At 42.9% G+C, this 15,007-nt stretch overlaps 1 protein-coding gene across 2 annotated transcripts in view; it reads right to left on the bottom strand.

Annotated features, from left to right (window-relative positions):
* The window catches only part of LOC131276914 (uncharacterized), a 337,436-nt gene extending 323,124 nt beyond the window's left edge, over nucleotides 1-14,312 (bottom strand). For both annotated transcript variants that reach the window (XM_058290504.2, XM_058290508.2), the window contains exon 1: nucleotides 14,228-14,312. The gene's annotated coding sequence lies outside the window, so the exon portion shown is untranslated. The remainder of the gene's footprint in view (nucleotides 1-14,227) is intronic.
* Nucleotides 14,313-15,007: the final 695 nt, after the last annotated feature.

The raw sequence follows: 15,007 nt of genomic DNA, 5'->3' as shown, positions 1-15,007 counted from the left end.
TTGTTTCTGAGGAAAAATCTCCAGGCAGGAACTTTTATCACATTGATCCAGTCTGTGTTACAGCAAGAACACTCCAACCAGGCACTGAACTGAAAGGGCTGCCAAAGAGTGCCATCTGCTAGCAGAACTAGGTAGTACACAGGAGAAAATGAAAAATAAGCATGTTAGAGAGGCTTTTGTTGGCCTTTATAGCTTCCCTCCCAAGGCCCTACGAAGCAAGTCTGCAACCCATTACTGGGTGTAGCACTTGGATACTACTGATGAATTCCAAAAATATATATTGGATTATGTTAGTAAACTGGTCTTTTTCTCTGGGCATATTAGATTATATTGAATTCAGAGGATTACATGATTAAATAATGGTCAAGGCTTTGATTGGGCCACATCAGTAGGATGTTGCATCCCTGCCCCATTGGGACAGGGACTCACAGAGAAAACGACACGGCAGAAAAGATGGCTGGAGTTTTTGAGCTGGAGCCCAGGAAATGAACACACAGGAGAACATCATCAAAGGAATAGAGACAGCCCCTTAGACACAGCAGAAGCCCCAAGGAGAGGACAGAGCTATTTGCCTGATAGTCTACAGCTGATCTTGTGGAAAGAGGCAAAGCCTAGAGAGCCTCAGAGTCTACAGCTGACCTTCTGGTGAAAACAGAGGAGCTGATCCTGGAGAGAAATGAACCGTGGGAAGACAGGATCCCAGGAGGCCTGAACGCTGGCAGACATCAGCAGACATCTTGCTCCAACATGTTGGAAAAGACTTTGAGGAGGAAAGTAGCTTACAGTTTATGGCCTGGTAACTAAGCTTATACCCCAAATAAATATCCTTTATAAAGTCCAATACATCGCTGGTATTTTGCATTAGCACCCCTTTGGATGACTAATACACTGGGTCCAGACCCTAGTTTTGACAACTAACATGGACAACCCTAATGATCCAGGTTGAACCAAGAATCAAAGAGCAGGACTAACTCACAGCCTCCTGCCACTAAATCCCAAAATGAGAAAGAAACTGAGCATTTCAGTAAACTGCACCTTAACCAGATGCCTAGACATTGGCAAAACTTTTCAAGCCAGACTAAGAAAATGGAAGAATGGCCCAGGAAAAGGAATATATCAAAGCCCCAAAAGAGATGCACAATTTGAGATAACTAGTTAACAAGATTGTACAAATTTCTGAAATTAATGAGATGAAAGACAATATGGCTAAAGAAATGAATGAGATCAAGAAGATACTGAACAAGCACAGAGAAATATTTGAAATTCAGGTGAAAAAAAGTAAAAAGACCTGATGTGGGCGGCAGACTTGGTCCGGTGGTTAGGGCATCCGTCTCCCCACAGGGGAGGTCTGCAGTTCAAACCCCGGGCCTCCTTGACCAGTCTGGTGCTGGCCCATGCGCAGCACTGATGCACGCAAGGAGTGTCCAGCCACGCAGGGGTGTCCCCTGCGTAGGGGAGCACCACACACAAGGAGTACACCCCGTAGGGAGAGCCACCCAGCGAGAAAGAAAGTGCAGCCTGCCCAGGAATGATTCCATGCACACGGAGAGCTTACACAACAAGATGACGCAACAAAAAGAAACACAGATTCTCATGCCACTAACAACAACAGAAGCGGACAAAGACGACGCAGTAAATAGACACAGAGAACAGACAACGGGGGGGGAGGGGAGAGAAATAAATATAAATCTTTAAAAAAAAAAGAGCTGATGTGAATGAAAGACATAATAGGTGAGATCAAAAACACATTAAAGGCACACACAACAAACTTGAAATGACAGAAGAAAGAATAAGTGATACTGAAGACAGAACAGCTGAAACTGAAGAAGAGAGAAAAAGGGAAAAAATGAGTATGAGATCAGGGAGAAGAATGACAACATGTCATAAGAGCTCAAAAAGGAGAAGAGAAAGGATAGGGGGAAAAGGAGTATTTGAGGAAAAATAGGTGAAAATTTCCCAACTCTTATTAAAGAAATGAACCTACATGTCCAAGAAGCCCATTGTACCCCAATCAGAAGAAATCCAAATAGACCTAGTCTATTCTACTCAGAAGGTCATAAATGTCAAAGATAAAAAGAAAATTCTGAGAGCAGTAAGGGAGACGGGAAACATCACTTACAAGGGACACCCAGTAAAACTTCATACAGATTCTTCATGAGAAACCATGGAGGTGAGAAGACAGCAGAATGACACGATTATGAGACTGAAAGAGAAAAACTGGCGACCAAGAATTCGGCATCTAGCAAAACTGTCCTTTACATAGGAATATGGGTATAAAATATTCACAAGCAAAGAGAATCTAAGATAGTTCACAATAAAGAATCCACCTCAAAGGATATATTAAACGAAGCCTTAGAACCTGAAAGAAAAGACAGGAGGGAGAGGCTTGGAAGAGAGCAGAGAAGAAAGAATACCAGAAAGGATAACAACAAGAGTAAAAAGACAGACTAAAATCTGACATGACACATGAAGAAAATGGTAGAAATAAATAATGCATTTAAAGTAAAATCAGGGAAGCAGACTTGGCCCAGTGGATGGGGCATCCGTCTACCACATGGGAGATTCGCGGTTCAAACCCCAGGCCTCCTTCACCCATGTGGAGCTGGCCCACGCGCAGTGCCACATGGGGAGAGTGCGCCCCGTAAGGAGAGCCGCCCAGCGCGAAGGAGTGGCATCGCACAATGGAGAGCTGACACACAAGATGATGCAACAAAGAGAAACACAGATTCCCGTGCCGCTGACAACAGAAGCGGACAAAGAAGAACACGCAACAGGTGGACACAGAGAGCAGACAATGGGGCGGGGGCGGTTGGGGAGGGAAAGGGAGAGAAATAAATAAAAAATAAATCTTTAAAAAAATAAAATAAAATAAAGTAAAATCATTGAACGTAAATGGATTAAACTCACCAATCAAGAGATATAAGCTGACAGGATGTATTAAAAAAAGGATGTGTCATTCATATGCTGCTTACCAGAGACCAACCTTAGACCCTGGGATACAAACTGGCTGAAAGTGATAGGTTGGAAAAAGATACGCCATCCAAATAGTAACCAAAAAAGAGCAGTGTTACCTATACTAATATTGGACAAAATAGGTTATAAATGCAAAAAAGTCAGAAGAGATACAGAAGAGACCATTAAATATTAATAAAAGGGACAATCAACCAGGAATATGTAACAAACATAAATATCTATGCACCTGGGAAGCGGACTTGGCCCAGTGGTTAGGGCGTCTGTCTACCACATGGGAGGTCCACGGTTCAAACCCCAGGCCTCCTTGACCCCTGTGGAGCTGGCCCACGCACAGTGCTGATGCACGCAAGGAGTGCCGTGCCACATGGGGGGAGTGCGCCCCGTAAGGAGAGCCGCCCAGCGTGAAGGAGTGGCATCGCACAATGGAGAGCTGACACACAAGATGATGCAACAAAGAGAAACACAGATTCCCGTGCCGCTGACAACAGAAGCGGACAAAGAAGAACACGCAGCAGGTGGACACAGAGAGCAGACAATGGGGCGGGGGCGGTTGGGGAGGGAAAGGGAGAGAAATAAATAAAAAATAAATCTTTAAAAAAATAAAATAAAATAAAGTAAAATCATTGAACGTAAATGGATTAAACTCACCAATCAAGAGATATAAGCTGACAGGATGTATTAAAAAAAGGATGTGTCATTCATATGCTGCTTACCAGAGACCAACCTTAGACCCTGGGATACAAACTGGCTGAAAGTGATAGGTTGGAAAAAGATACGCCATCCAAATAGTAACCAAAAAAGAGCAGTGTTACCTATACTAATATTGGACAAAACAGGTTATAAATGCAAAAAAGTCAGAAGAGATACAGAAGAGACCATTAAATATTAATAAAAGGGACAATCAACCAGGAATATGTAACAGACATAAATATCTATGCACCTGGGAAGCGGACTTGGCCCAGTGGTTAGGGCATCTGTCTACCACATGGGAGGTCCGCGGTTCAAACCCCGGGCCTCCTTGACCCCTGTGGAGCTGGCCCACGTGCAGTGCTGATGCACGCAAGGAGTGCCCTGCCACGCAGGGGTGTCCCCCGTGTAGGGCAAGGGACTCCTTGCCCATGCGCAAGGAGTGCACCCCAAAAGGAGAGCCACCCAGCACGAAAGAAAGTATAGCCTGCCCAGGAATGGTGCCGCACACACGGAGAGCTGACACAAGTTGATGCAACAAAAAGAAACACAGATTCCCATGCCACTGACAACAACAGAAGCGGGCAAAGAACACTCAGCAAATGGACACAGAGAACAAAAAAACTGGGGAGGGGAAGGGGAGAGGAAAAAAAGAAAATCTGTGCACCTAACTAAGTTCCCTCAAAATACATGAAACACACTCTGGGAAAACTGAAAGGAGAAATAGGTATCCCTATAATAATCATTGGAGACTTCAACATACCTCTCACATCATAAGGTAGAACTAGATAGAAGATCAACAAGGAAATAGAGAACTTAAACAATAGGATAAGTTAAACCTAACAGACATATACAGAACACAGCATCCAAACTCAGTGGGTTATACATTCTTTTCACATGCCCATAGATCCTCCTCTAGAATAGACCACATGTCAGGGAACAATACAGCTCTCAATAAATATAAAAAGATTGAAATTATGCAAAGCATCTTCTCCGATCATAAGGGAATGAAACTGAAAACCAATAACAGACAGGAAAAAGGTAAATTGGCAAATGTGTGGAGGCTAAACAACACACTCCTAAATAATCGGTGGGTCAAGGAAGAAATCACAAGTTAAAGTAGTAAATGTATTCAAACAAATGATAAGGAGATCACAACTTATCAAAACTTATGGGATACAGCCAAGGCACCTGTAGCAGTTTGATATGGTTATTGTTATAGGCCTGCAATAATTAACAAGCTGTAACTCAGTTTCCCCTGATATGCACTGGGGAAAGGCTAACTCCATCCCCCATAAGCCTACGTGTCTAAGGGCACAGCACTACCCCACAGGATAAACAAAGACATCACATACAGGCGGGAGTAAAGGGAAATGGAAACCTTCCCTACCTGCATATCAGAGGGAGATAAAATCCCTACAGATCAAAGAAACATCTGCTCCTGCAGCATGCCAAGAAACCATAACTCCCTAACCCACTATCTCCTAGCCACTATCAGGGAAAATTTTCACCTCTAGGGCTTCCTATTGGCCCCTGCACCTCACTCGAACCCTCAACCCCCTCCCATCAACTACCATGTCCCCACCTAGAAAAGTTCTATATAAATTCAAATCCCCCATTCCAGGGGCGGGCTGAAGACTCTCTTCAGACCCCCGCCATGCTGATGGGGGGTTGAAGTCTGTTCTTCAGACCCCCTCTCTTGGGAGAGCTTCCCAGTAAATTCTTTCTCTGCCTATGGTTATATCAGTCTCCATGTCCCAGTAAGCGCCACTTTCTCCAACACTTATGAATTCCAAAATAGATATTGGATTATATTTGTAATCTGGTCTATACGTGGACATGATTAAGTTATGACTAGGGCTTTGATTTGGCCATGTCATTAGGCATTGATGGGCCCCAGGGGGCGGGGACTCACAGATGAAAAGCATGGTAAAGGACAGAATTGGGGTTTTTAATATTCGAGTTTTAATTAAAAAAGAATAAAAGAAATTCCATACATGATGTTCAAAATTAAGATGGTAGCTCAGAGTTCCAAAACCGGTCTTTCTCCTAGAAGTTTTAATGAAAATATTTTAATGGAGTAAAAATAATATGGAATATCTAATGGTTTATATTTTATTGAAATATATTACATATACAACACTATCAAATTTCTTCGATCTATTTTTCATTAAGCTTATTTGTCCCTTTATCTTCATTAAATTTCTCCATTTCTATTGTTTCCTAAAAAAAAAAATTCGAGTTTTGATGGTGGAGATCGATGCTGAAGCTGGAGCCCCAGGTACAGAGACAGAGCCATTCATCTGATAGTCTAGAGCTGACCTTGTGGAGAGAGGCAAAGCCTAGAGAGCATCATAGTCTACAGCTGGCCTTGCGGAGAAAACAGAGGAGCTGAGCCCAGAGAAACCCAGGAAGCCTGAACCCTCACAAACATCAGCAGCCATCTTGCTCCAACACGTAAAAATAGAATTTGCAGAGGGAAGTAACTTATGCTTTCTGGCCTGGTATCTGTAAGCTCCTAACACAAATAAACACTCTTTACAACCAATCAATTTCAGGTATATTGCATCAGCACCCCTTTGGCTGACTAAAGCAGTATTCTTGAGAGGGAAATTTATACTTCTAGAAGGTATTAAAAAAGAAAGAGCTAAACTCAAAGAATTAACTGAATAACAAGAGAAACTAGGAAAAGAACAGCAAACCAATCATCAAAGCAAACAGAAGAAATAATAAAAATTAGATTTGAAATAAATGAAATTGAGAAAAATAAAATACAGAAAATCAAAACCTGGTTCTTTGAGAAGATCAGTAAAATTCACAAACTTCTAGCAAGATTAACAAAGAAAAAAAAAAGAACCTAATAAAAACAATTTTCAATGACAGGGAAGTTATGACTGATCCCACAGAACTAAAAAGGATCATAAGATGATATTCTGAGAAACTGTATGCCAACAAACTAAACAACTTAGGTGAAATGGGCAAATTCCTAGAAATGCACAACCAATCTACATTGACACTACAAGAAAAAATACAAGAACTTGACAAACCAATCACATTTAAAGACACTGAAACTGTCTTCAAAAATCTCCCAACAAAGAAAACTCCAGGATTATTTGGCTTTACAGGTGAATTCCACCAAACGGTTCAAAAAGAATTAACACCAATCCTGTTTAAACTCTTCTCAAAAATTGAAGAAGAGGGAAAATAACCCAACACTTTGTAGGATGCCAATATCACCATAATACCAAAGCCAAACATGAACATTGTAGGGAAAAGAAAATTACAGACCAATCTCTCTAATGAATACTGATGCAAAAATTCTCAGCAAAATATTTATAATTTAAATCCAGCAGCATATCAAAAGACTAAGTGGGATTTATTCCTGTTACAGAAGGCTGGTTCAACACAAGAAAATCAATGTAATACACCATGTTAACAAACCGAAGGAAAGAAAACACGATCACCTCAATCGAGGCAGAAAAAGCATTTGTCAAAATCCAGCATCCTTTCTTATAAAAACATTTCAAAAGAGATGAATAGAAGGAAAATTCCTAAATTGATAAAAAGGATAGATGAAAAACCCACAGCTAACATCTTACCCAGTGGGCAATGGTTGAAAGCTTTCCCTCTAAGACCGGAATAACACAAGGAAGCCCACTAGCACCACTGTTATTCAACATTGTAATAGAAGCTCTGGGTAAAACAATTAGAGAAGAAAAAATAAAGGCATCCAATTAAGAAAAGTAGTAAAACTCTACTTCTGGATGACATGATCTTATATTTAGAAAATTCTGAAATATCTACAACAAAGCTACTGGAGCTAATACATGAGTTCAGCAGAGTGGCAGGCAGCAAGATCGACATGAAGAAATCAGTAATATTTTTCTACACTACTATTGCACAATCTGAGGAGGAAACCAGGGGAAAATTCCATTTTCTTCCAATAGGAAGAAAAAGACTCAAATATCTAGCAAGATGATTTAAAAAAAGAAGTACAGGACCTATATGGAGAATATTAATAAACAATGCCAAAATAAATTTAACAGGACGTAAACCATTGGAAAGACATTCCATGTTCATGGACTAGAAGACTAAACATCATAAAGATGTGAATCCTACCCAAATTGATTGATAGATCCACTGCAATACCAATCCAAATTCCAACAGCCTACTTTAAAAAACCAAAAAAGACAATTACCAAATCATTTGGAAGGGAAAGTGCACATGAACACCCAAAAGCATTCTAAAATGAAGAGTGACAAAGGAGGAATTTCACTGCCTGACCTTGAAACATATTACAAAGCTACAGTGGACAAATCAGCATGATACTGCCATAGAGAGAGAGATATCAATCAGTGGAATAGAACTGAGAGTACAGGAATAAACCCTCACACATCTATTGTCAACTAGTTTTTGACAAGCATACCAAGTCTGTGTTAATGGGAGAAAAACAGACTCTCCAACAAATGCTGCTGGGAGAACAGGTTGTCTATACTTAAAAGAATTTTTAAAGAGGACCCCTATCTCACTCTCTATACAAGAAACAACTCAAAATGGATCAAAGACCTAAATATAAAAGCAAATACCATGAAACTACTAGAAGAAAATGTAGGGAAGCATCTTAAAGTCTTTGTGGTATGTGAAGTTTCTTAGACCTTAACATCCAAAGCACAAACACCAAAGAAAAATTAGATAAATGGGACCTCTTCAAAAGTAAACACTTTTGCACCTCCCAGGACTTTGTCAAAAGGGTGAAAAGACAGCCAATTCAATGGGAGAAAATACTTAGAAACTACATGTCAGATAAGAGTTTAATATACGGGATATATAGAGAGATGTTACAAGTCAACAATAAAAAAACAAATGATCCAATTATAAAATGGCAAAAGACATGAATAGATATTTGTCCAAAGAAGAAATACAAATGGCAAAAAACACATGAAAAAATATGCAATGTCATTAATGATTAGGGAAATGCAAATCAAAACTAGATATCATTTCACAGTTATCAGAATGGCCACTATTAAAAAGTCAGAGAACTACAAGTGTTGGAGAGGATGTGGAAAGATAGGAACACTTATTCACTGTTGGTAGGAATGCAGAATGGTACAGCATGGTGAAGGACTATTTGGCAGTTCCTAAAGAAGTTGAATATAGATTTGCAACGTGACCCTGCAACACCACTACTGGGTATATACCCAGAAATATGAGAGCAGTGACATGAACGGACACCTGCACACCTACATTCATAGTGGCGTTATTCACAATTGCCAAAAGATGGAAACAACCTACGTGTCCATCAGACAATGAATGGTAAACAAACTATGATGTATTCACATGATAGAATATTAGGCAGTGGTACAAAGAAATGAAGTCATAAACCATATGACAACATGGATGACCCTAGAGGACAGTATGGTGAATGAAGCAAGCCAGACCCAAAGGACAAATACAGGAACCTTTCATTACTATGACCTACGTATATTGTGTAACATAATGTAGGATTCCATTTATATGAAATGTAAATATAAATCAATTTATAGAGGAAAAAAAGTATCTGGGCAAAAATAGCTATGGGATCTGTGGACAGTGGAAGCATAGAGAGATGGAGAGGTGATGGATTTTCTTATTTGATTTTTCATTTATTATTATTATTATTGAAATAAAATGCTGTAAAAATGACTGAGGTGATCAAAGCACAACTATGTGACAGTGCCGAATACCACCACTGATTGTGCACTGTGGATGAATGGGACGCTTTAAAAAAAAAAAAAAAAGACAAACAACACTTAAAAATGGGAAAATATGTGAATACACATTTGCAAAAGAAGAAACGTTCCATTCTTTTAATCACAAGGGAAATACACATTAAAATCTGCTATATTTACTAGAATGGCTAAAATCAAGAGACATAATACCAACTGTTAAAGAAGATGTAGGAAAACTGTAGCTCTCATACATTTCTGGTGAGAATGCAAAATGGTGCTGCCACTTTGGGAAACATCTTATCAGTTTCTTAAAAATATAAACTTACCATAATTCTTGCTAATTCCACTTCAAAAAATCTGTCCAAGACAAATGAAATCATATCCATGCAATAATTCCTAGGGCAAGTGCATGGCAGCCAAAACTGGGGGGGAAAACGCACGAATGTCTATTAGCTGGTGCATGGATAACAAAAGGTGGTACATCCATAAATAGATCTGCACCTTCAACTATCTAATTTCAGGCACATACCCCGCTCCACGCTATCCTTGGAAACAACCCCACAGGGCCTGTCCACATCCTACCTGGAGGGTACGCATGGCTCTACAGGACTAACTTTAGTACTGATTATAGATTCAAATAGAAGGACAGAAGAGCCATGTGTAGGGAAACCACAACTGAGTCCAATTCTGTCACTCTGGGGAACATAAATTCCAAAGTAGGGACCACCAGCAAGGCACCAAACTCCTGAGCTATCTGCCCTGACTCAAGTGTCTAGATGCCTCTAGAACCCTCAGGAGCCCAGCTATTTGGGGCAGTATCTACTTTGGCAGTCAAAGAGATCCTGCTGATACATACAGAAGCATTACTTCTGGGATGATCTCTGGACTCATCTCACTTTGAAGTACCTTAGCCATATAAACCCATTTGTCTTTATCTTTTCCCCATTTTGGTCAAGGTCTTTTTCCAGTTGCACTGCTAGTTGGTGCTTGGTAGTAATCCCTCAGTGCCAGGGAGTCTCATACCCTTGAGTCATGTCCCTCACTGGGGGGAAGGTATAGTATTTATATGCTGAGTTTGGCTTAGAGAGAGGCCACATTTGAACAAGGAGGCTCCCAAGAGACAATTCTTAGGCACCCTGTAATATTAGTCTAAGTTTCAATTTCGAGCGTAAAGGTTCATAAGCACAGTCATCTATATCAAGTGTCCATTAGTAGAACATCCTCCTTCACTAGTCACTGCTCCTGTACTCGGGGGATTCTTGCTGACCTTAGAGAATGTAGCAGAGCTCCCCACAATGGGAATTTGATATTTCTTTGGTTATTGTATGAATCTCCATCCATCGTGGCAATGCTCCATAAACACACATTTATATGCCTTATATATATGCCCAGGTGAGCTTCCTCCATGTTATCCTATCACTGACACCTGCACCAATGATCCTCCCCTGCCACAGACAGAGAACCAAAAGTACTGCAGAGGACGTGGAGAGATAGGAACACTTCTTCACTGTTGGTGGGAATGCAGAATGCTACAGCCACTGTGGAGGACTGTTTGGTGGTTCCTAAAGTTGAATATAAACTTCCCACATGATGCTGCAATATCACTACTGGGAATATAGCCAGAAAATCTGTAGCAGAGGCATAGACATCTATCTGCACACGGATGTTCATAGCAGCATTATTTGCAATTGCAAAAAGTTGGGAACAACCCAGGTGTCCATCAACTGATAAAGAGATAAACAAACTGTGGTGTATTCACGTGATGGAACATTATGCAGCAGTAAGAAGAAATGAAGTCGGAAAGCATGTGACCCCATGGATGAATCTAAAGGACACTACGTTGAGGGAAGCAAGCCAGACACAAAAGGACAAATACCATATGACTGCGTTACTATGAACCAAATATACCGTGTAATATATTATATGATTGAAAAAAATTTATATGTTTCTAATATATTTAATTTAGAAATGTATGCTTTTATTCAAGTGTTTTCTTTTTTAAAACTATTGTTTATATAGTCAATTATTAAATGTACAAAATAAAGTTAAAAAAAAGTGACGTTACACTGAAGAGTTGAAAATTGGAGACTTAAGATGTAATTTATAACTCAAGAAAAAGAGGTAACAAAAAAGAGATAATCTATTCTTTGAAACTGAACAAATGTATGTTCACACTACAAAATGTTAATATCACTTATGCTAAGTGAAAGAAACCTGACACAAAGTTCGACATATTGCAAGATTCCATTTATGAAAAATGTAAATCAGTTTATAAAGATGAAGTTAGATTTGTGGTTATGTAGGGCTGGGGAAGGACTGCTAAAGGACATGGGGTTTTTCTTTTTAGAGTACTGAAAATGTTTAAAATATTTTATGGTGATGGATGCACAACATTGTGATAATACTAAAATCCACTGATTATACACTTTGGATAGACTGTATGGTATGTGAATAAAACTCAATGAAACTGCTTAAAACATAAATAATTGTGCTAGAAAAGCAAGAAATAGAAGCTATTTCCAGCAGGGAAAACAAATAGAGGGGTGAAGAATTTCATTAGTTTATTTTTCTTATTATTGAAATAATGAAAATATTCCAATGACTGAGGTAATGAATGCACATGATTATACAAAAGCCATGCATTAGACACTTTAAATGAATTGTATGCTTTATTAACATTTATCAATAAAACTGATTTGTTAAAAAATATAGGTGTATCAATAAAATTAATTTCTTTGAAAATTAAAAAATAAGACTGCTAATCCTCATCCAAAAATGTCATTGCTAAGGTTTTGGTATAAAACTTTCCCGAATTTTTCCACTGAGAATAGCATTATATTCTTCCTGGTCATACTTAGGATCTGCTGAGTGATAGTGCATTAGGAGAACAGTGTGGTCATCTGTACGGAAGTGACAGGGCACCCAGGAGCCCTGCCTGGCAACTCCCCTCCAGGGTGGCAACCCTGTGAAAACCACCTGCAGAAGTTCAGGGGGAATTGCAGGGGACAAAAGAAGGGGCTGGGGGTTGAGAAGGTCCAGGCCATCTGTCCTAAGAACAGCAGCTCCACAGCCCTCAACTGCTCCCCTAGAACGGGAACAACTCTTCTAAGAGGCTGAGAACAGTAAACACAGAGGCTTCCTCTGCAGCCCGGCTCCTTTAAGGCCAGGTGGGTGACTGCTCTTGGCAGACAAAGCAGGGCAAGAATGGTGTCCCCAAGTCACCCAGTCACCTCCCTGCCAAGGAGAGGCTCCCTAGAGCTCCTGGAAACACTCAGCACACCCCTGGGCTCCCTCAGCAGCCTCCGGCAGGTGGCCTGACCAGCCGGCGCCCTTCCCCAGTCTGCGCAGAGGGTCCTAGCAGGCACCCAAATCCAGGGGCCCCCACTGGCCAGCTGCCCTCCTCCAGCCCTAGCAAGCTACCACCTTAGCAAGAGTTCACCAACCATGTCTACCCAGCATTACCCCAAGAAATCAAACTTTTAAGAAAACTTATAACCACTAACAAAAGGAAAAGAGTGTTCCTGGGACCATGGGGAGCTCTGAGGGAAGCCAAGGCTGAAGCTGTCCCAGGGCTTCTAGTGCAGCCACAGCCAGGAGGGGACACAGTGGGAGTGGGCCCCTAGAATCCAGACCTCACCTGCCCTGTGGAATCTCAGAGAGCAGAAAGGAGTAAAACAGGAAAGACACACAATTAAAGGCTCAAGTGACCCACCAGGGCTTTGACCCAAAGAATGCAAGTGCCTAAGAGGAGGAGGGGCCCACACCTGCAGACCACTGGGGAAGGATACACACTTTTAGTTGCAAACTGTTGTGATCCCTGCAAAACTCCCAGGCTTGGCACAAACCTGCACCCAGAGGCCCCACCCGGGAGGGGTCCCCATTCACTGGGCTCCCTGCAGGCACACACCAGGTGTCAGTCACACTCCCCCTGGGCCTTCCCAGGAGCCCTTCCCCTGGGAGCCATCAAGTCCCCTCAGCAGTAACCCCTTTAAGAGCCAGCTGCTGCAGGCCAGGCCCTGAGCCTTAACCTCCCACGTGGGAGGAGAAGAAAGCCAAGCAGCCTCTGCCTGGCTCCAGAGGAAAATTCAAAGTGTAGGGCCTGGGAAGTGGGCACTGAAAGGGGATGGTCCCAGGCACCTGGGAGGGTCAGGAGGGCAGAGGGAGGGGCAAAGGGGTGGACCCCGGGGGGACCTTGGGGAATGCAGGGAGGGAGGGGGGACTGTGGAGGGGGAGAAGGGACCATGGAGGGGAGGAGGGATCCTGGAGGATAGGAGGAATCTTGGGGGAACAGGAACCGTGGGGGAGAGCAGCGACAGTAGGTGGGGGAGCAGAAGGGGCCATGGGTAGGACAAGAGGGACCGTGGTGAGGGCAGGATGACCGTGGGGGTAAAGGGGGGACAGTGGGGGGGAACATGACCATGGTGGGGGAAAGGTAGGGCTGTGGGAGGGAGGGGCAGGCTGCCCTTCCCGTGGGCCGCGGGACCCTTATTCTGAAATGGGGCCCCGAGCCGCAGGACAGTTGGGCTGGGCCGGGACCCCCGACTACACCCTGCGCCCCCCGCCCCGCGCCGCCCGCGGAAGCAGCGCCCCCACCCGGGGCGGCCCTGCCTGGTCCCCAACAGGCCGCGAGGGCGCGCAGGACCCGGGCGCCCCGTACAACTTTCCGGGACCCGGGAGGCGCGCACAACTTTCCGCCCCCCGCACCCCCCACAGGGGAGCCAGCAGGAACTTTAGGGGTCGCGGCGCGGGTGCCCCCTCGACGCAGCAAGGGGAGACTGGCTCGCCCGCTTTTCCGCGCCTCTGGGGGTCCCCGCCCACCTGCGCCCCACCCCGACGCCAAGTTGGGTCCCCAAACTTACCATTACCGTGGGGTGGGTCCACAGGCGGGGTCCCTGTGCGATGGGCCGCGTGCTTCCGCAGTCCCCACGCCGGCTTACACGTCCTCCTACCAGGAACACGCCAGCAGGTTCTCGCGAGCTCCCCAAACACCGCGAGCTCCCCAAACACCGCGAGCTCCCCAAACACCGCGAGCTCCCCAAACACCGCGAGCTTCCCAAACACCGCGAGCTCTTAGAGGAGCCCCCCACGACGTGGACGGGGCGGGACTTGAGGGGCAGAGCTTCCACGCCAGCGCCTGGGCCAATGAGGTCCTGCCCGCTCAGGGACTCCTTGCCCCTAAGGGGGAGGGGCCCTACCCTTGACCAGACAGCATGAGGCACCCAATCACGTGCTGTCCGACATGCTCTTAAAATTCAAACTCGTATATCAATAATGATCAATCTGAGGAGGAAATCAAGAAAAAATATAATATTTAACATAGTAACTAAAAAAAAATCACATACATAGGAATGAATTTAACTAAAGACGTAAATGACTTATAAACAGAAAACTACGTAACACTGTTAAAGGAAATTGAGAGTAAAAAAATGGAAGAATGTTCCTTGTTCATGGAAAGGAAGAATAAATATCATTAAGATGTCTATTCTACCCAAACAAATCTACAGACTTAATACAATCCCCAAAAAAATCAACACAGCATTTTCTAATAAACTGGAAAAACTACCTATGGGATTTATTTGGAAGGGCAAGAGGCACTGAATAGCCAAAGACATATTGAAAAGAGAAAATCCAATCAGAGG

This window comes from Dasypus novemcinctus, chromosome 30 (genome assembly GCF_030445035.2).
Source record: "Dasypus novemcinctus isolate mDasNov1 chromosome 30, mDasNov1.1.hap2, whole genome shotgun sequence".
Classification (NCBI taxonomy): Eukaryota; Metazoa; Chordata; class Mammalia; order Cingulata; family Dasypodidae; genus Dasypus; species Dasypus novemcinctus.
Note: the sequence above shows the minus strand (reverse complement) of the source record. Positions and strands in the feature narration are given on the sequence as shown.